We start from the raw sequence: 6,000 nt of genomic DNA, 5'->3' as shown, positions 1-6,000 counted from the left end.
TAAAATAAACTGTGCGCAGTGTCGAAATGGGATGCCTGTCAAATGAAAGGTCTTTGGGTCCGTGTATGAAAGTAGGTTCTCCAAAGAGTGCATGAACTTTCGGCCAGCGCCTCCCTTTCCGAGAGATTGTCCTGCGTACCCCGCCGCAGACCGCAGTGCGATGTTATTATCTGGGAACAGACCCGCCGGGCAGAGAACTGCGCCATCCACGAACTCCGGCTTTGCTTGTGTCTGCGCTGTTCTTGGCTCGTCGTGTGTTTTCCTTCATGTTTCGGTGCTGCTGCTTTCACCGTTTCAGAAGTGATAGCTACGAACTCCAGTCCCCCTATAGAGTAATGTACCTAGCTGCAAGCGAGAGCAGGGGTGATGAGCAATAAAACAATGCTCGGACAATCGATATATATTCAGCGAAGGCTGCTGCAGAAATTCGGTAGTCATGAGAGCTATGCGTTATTTCTTTTTACAAACTCCCTCCTCAGAGAAATTAGCAGCAGGGAAAAGTTGGATAGTACATTTTATTTCTTCTGGCTTACTTTAGTCACAGGCAGGCTCTGTTTTACACTAGGTTACGGGGTAAGGCACCAGTTGCAACGATCGGTGCGTATCCAGGACTTGTTGGGTGGAAGACGGTGACTGTGGTGTTAAATGCATTTGCAGGAGTGGCCTGCGTGGGCTTTCATCTCATGTTTAGCTCTTACAATAACACAGCAGGTTAATGTTCCTGCTTCACAGCATCGCCTATAAATGTCGGTTACAGATGTGTTTTATGTAAGACAGCTGAGCTCAGTGGGTTAATGTCTTTGTTGCATAGATTCGTATGGTACGTGCAGGCAGTGCAGGAAGTGAGGGGGTCAAGCTAGATCAGGGAACCAGCAGCTGTTATGGAGCCTGCTCTGGTTCTGCTGGCCTGATGGAGTATGCTGAATTTGCCAACACCGGGATGCATTCTAGATGTGCTTGTAGCATGGTATGCTTTCCGTAGAGAGCAGCAGCCTGCCGGTGACGAGGCGTCTCTCCCACTTTCACTTACAACTGGGTCCAAACGCACAGGCCTCACTTAAAGAGCCACCAGTCTCACTTGTGTTCCAGTATCGTCCTGGCTGGAAGCGATCTTGATCGTAGCATCTAAATGCCAATGCAATGGAGGGAAACAAAGGCTCTTAGGTTATCACTTCATAAATTCTTAAAAGAAACTGTGATTTGGAGACATGTTTTTGACTTTGTGTGTAAGAGATATGCATTCACTGTAAGAATATCGAATATATCTGTCTGTATGAATACCAAAACAAATAACAAGTTAAATGCACTAATTTATGTTTAATTTAATTCTTTAATACCTCTCTCATCCCAATATGGGGCATCTGAGCACTTTAGAGCATACGCATACATTAGAAAGAGACAATAAATCATACAAGTGTGCAAATCAATGTTTTGTTAAAGCCCTGTTTTGCTCCAGACTGAAACACACGCCATGCCACCATCTGTGCGGCATTAGCTTTGCTGCTTCGCCCGCTGCCAGGGTGACTGGCTGCGCGCGCTGCCACGTAAATCTCCACAGAAGTGGGGCTGCCCCGCCCGTAATCCACAGCTGAAAGGACGCGAACGAGGCTCTGTGAAAAGGCCGTGCAACGAGTCTCTGTCAATCAGCCCGGGTCTATTTTCTGTCCCTGCCTGAATCTGACCCTGCAACATCGACGCCCTAATTGTTCGCGCCTCGGCAGGTTTGAGGCGCTATGTAAACGCACTTACAAAAGCCATGCAGCCCACCACCACCTTAGGCACGCCCCCGCCCATACGGGAGCACCCCCACTGTATCCCTAGCGACCCCTACCAATTTACCTCACAGTGAGCTGCTAATGACCGCCCACTGTCCCTACTGGGAAGTAATCGGCGCCATCTGGATATAAACAAAGCCCGGACCCCCTGGAAAAGGGGCTTTGACATTCAAGAGATGCCCCATCCCGGAAGGGCATCTTCGCACATTCCAACACAATGCCCTGGTCTTGCTGAGTCCTCGCCGGGGTTATTCTGAAAACCGAGGCGTGTGTTGAATGAGTCTGTGCCAGTCTACCCAAAGTACTACAGAATGGGCACATTTTGCCAATACAACAAACATGCAAATCCTAGCGCTTCATTATGAACATGGGGCGTCTTTAAAATCGGTACTTGTGTACCACGAGTCCCACCGCGTGGGTAAAGTTAACAATATACCACTCTCATCACATTACACCGGAGCAGCGAGGTGCATGTATGCAGCCCACGTAAATACCACAAGTGCACACTTTCAAACAAAATGACAAATAAATACTCCATATGGCATTCAAATGGAAAATTAAGATTTGCGAAAGTAACTGTTACAGTTTACAAGAAATATTCATTATATCACAAAAACGACATTTTGACTAAAAATTGAGCTGTGGTCAGTTTGCGTCAGTCATACTAACAAGTGATGCGCCGTCGACACAGTTTATATCAGTGTTTAACAAGACTGAGCACTGAGGGTGTAGTGTCCCCGTGACCATTACAGAGGGGCTTTCCCTAATGGTTACAGTTTCCATAAACTCCTCTAGCGCGTGAAACCTAAGAACTGACGTGCACGTTGTGCAGTTATCAGAGTAGTTTAAGTGCGGACGAGCGGCGCGTCTATGTCCAGTGTGTGTGAACCAGCAGTCAATGCCCGCTTGAGTCGGTTTCAGGCAATACCTAATTTCTGATGTTGAATATGAATTTTGAGCTGAGTTCAGGCCCCGCATGCGTTACAGACAGTACTGAGAAAGCTACTAATCTCGTCGCCACAATGTCCCCCTGAGGACTGAGCTCTGTTGACACAACTGTCTATCTCCCTCCTCAAAGGGGCACGGAGTGCGCAGTTTCCTCAGTCGGACCGCGCCTTCGTGCCGGATGCGGATATCGAGGCTTGCCCCCTGACTGAGCGGGGTTCACAGTGTTGTTATTGTAGTCAGTGTGTCATGGGTCCTAGTGCAAGGAAGGACATGCCTCCCCGGCTGCTGTTTGAAGTGTGAAATACAATAATATTCAAGGCTCAGTGTGTCCCTGGTGCCACTGCACCTGCTGCACCAATGGAAGCTTCACCCCTGGGGGTCCTTTGCAGGGACGCCTGAGTGAAGTCTGTGAGGTTACAGTAAATGGCGGCAGATAGGACTTGCTTGCTCGCACGAAGATCACGGCTTGGGAGGGAACTCTGCCTTCTTTGGCCTGCAAGGCAGACAGCCCTGGGCAAGTTTTTGGGGCACAAGCTCTTCTTGTCAGTGGTTATTGGTCAATGCTTCTTGTGAAATACAGGACTCGATTATTTGCAGTCAGCCTCGCATAATGCACGGGGGTAGCTTCTTCAGGAAGATTGGGGGGGAGGGGTATATACGTCAGATTTCCCAACAATCACGCAGGTTAAAATACATTATATGCACTCTCTCTCTATCTCACTACCTCACTCTCTATCACTACATCACTATCTATTTCTATCTCACTCTCACTACCTCACTATATCACAACACACTCTCTCAAAACTTCACTACATCACTCTCTCACTACCTCGCAACTTCACTCTCTCTTTCTAACTCACTAATTCACTCTCTCTATCTCACTACCTCACTCTCTCTCTCAAATACACTAAGTCACTTACACTCACTCTTTCACTACCTCACTACATCACTATCTGTTTCTATCTTAATACCTCACAACATCCCTCACTACCTCACTCTCTCTTTCCTTACCTCAATCTTTCTCACAACATCACTCACTGTTTTTATCTCACTACATCAGAAAATACCTCACTCACTAACTCACTCTTTCACTACCTCACTCTCTACCTCACTCTCTCTCCCTACCTCACTCTCTATTTCAATACCTCACTCTCTATCTGCCTACCTCACTCTCTCTCTGCTAATGCAATAGGTATCACATATGCAAAAAAAAAAACTAATGCCAATAGAAATGACAATGCCATTTATTTAGGGATACAAAAATGATAAAAAAATAATGAGCAATACCAATAGCTCTACCTATAATATTGCCGAGACCATTGCATTGTAAATGCTTGTTTATTTTTTTAAGCAGTAGAGGCGTTCGACTTTCTGGCGTTACTTTAACCCATTTCAATGAAACTCTATTCAAAGCCAATCTGGACAGAATGCAAGACTGTGTCGGTGTTACAATGACCCGAGCCTGTCACCCTCAGTCAGGTTGCACGGATATTTCTGCAGCAATATCATTAATCCAAATAAATAGTCACTCCTCTGTAGGGACAACAGAGCTCCTAGCTCAATTCAGGAGGGACTAGATCCCTCTTTCCATTTGGGAACCACCAACTAGGGCATTTTCTAGAAATGTTCTGATTAGGTTTTCTTTAAAATCCCTTATTTTCAATGCATTTTTAACTTGGGGTTCCAAACGTGCCCCTCTCCCACCACAGACATGCATGAACCATGCGAACTTTCTTTTGCAAAAACATTTTATATTTAATCACCAAATACAGAGCGCACCCACACGCTGTCAGCCCAGGGAATACTGGCGTGAAAACACCCACCTGTGGTGAATTTATTGAGGCGCCTTCTGTCCAGCCTTACGTCGTCAGGAAAAATGTCAGCATTTTCGTTTGATGGACTAAAACGTGAGTGCAGTACAGAGAAGAACAGGACAGCGTGGGGTGAATATCAGAGACCGGGAGGTTTGGAAGGCCCTATGTCGGTGAGGCGCTCGCTCCCTTTTCCTGTGCCCGGTCTTCCTCTGTGGCTCGGATTGTCACTTTTCTGGTTCAGCCAGGGGGTGGGATCTGTGTGTGCCTGTGTCGTCAGCAGCCAATGGCTGACAAGTGGGCCTGGCTCGCAAGGCCATGCAGTTGCCACAGCGACAGCTTACACTGGGAGGCTCCAGGAGTCTCCTGGCCCTGCCTGGTGTCTGACGTTTAACTGTCAAACAGCGATAGAAGCGACTGTCGACAGCACTACTACGAAGACAAGGGTCGTTGCGACGTTTCTCGTTGCAGAAGCTTCAAAAATGCTCACTTTGTCGCTGATAAGTCAGATTTCAGTTTCCGGTTTCAGTCCGGGTGACTTCCGAGGAAGCCCAGTCCAGTTGTGTTGACGTGTGGAGAGTGACTCACGTCAGGGCTGTGCCCTGGGTGCAGTCCCGTTAACACTTCAGGCTCGCAAAAGCCAATACCACCTGCCAGGGGTTGTATTACAGATTGGACGCAGTGTCCCTGTTTGCGCCGAGTCGCACGTTCAGATTGGTGCGCGGGAAGAACGACCTGTTGCGTCGGCCGCGCACCTAAATATGACATGGATTCAACTAGGGGGCTTATTTACAAGCTCCGTGCGCCACCGTACGTCACCGTACGTCACCTTTCTCATGTTAAAACTGACGCAAAAGTAGCGTAAGAGGCTTGTAAATTAGCCCCCTTGATTCGGAAACTAACTGCTAGACAGCTGCCTTTTTTAATCAACATGTCACCTCCTGGGACCATATCAAAAACCCGACTCCGGAAGTGAAACTGGTGGAGTGGTCCTTCACACATGGTATGTTCTGTTTACTGACAGAGAGGATATATTCATCCCCAAAACATACACATCTCAAAACTAGCACAACTAGTTGCTACCATTCTTGCAGCCCGCTCCTTTTTAGGTCTCGGCCTGACATATACAAGGCTTCTTGGAATCGATACGATTCCAGAAGCCTCGTCCCAGCTCCGCCTTAACTTTTGATTCGTGCGTGTTGTTTTGCGTCACGAATTGTGCCAAAGGCAGTGCAATGATTGCACTGCAGGCATGTCACTCCCTTATTGTTGCCACCCTGTCTCCTTTTATCCACGCCCTGTGGGATTGGATCTTTTACCCGCGGCGTTACACTAGTACTTTTATTTACTGCTCCGCCTTAACTTTTGATTCGTGCGTGTTATTTTGCGTCACAAATTGTGCCAAAAGCAGTACAATGATTGCACTGCAGGCATGTCACTCCCTTATTGTTGCCACCCTGTCTCCT

The sequence above is a fragment of the Triturus cristatus genome, chromosome 1_1 (genome assembly GCF_964204655.1).
Source record: "Triturus cristatus chromosome 1_1, aTriCri1.1, whole genome shotgun sequence".
Taxonomy (NCBI): domain Eukaryota; kingdom Metazoa; phylum Chordata; class Amphibia; order Caudata; family Salamandridae; genus Triturus; species Triturus cristatus.
This window is presented reverse-complemented; position numbering follows the sequence as displayed.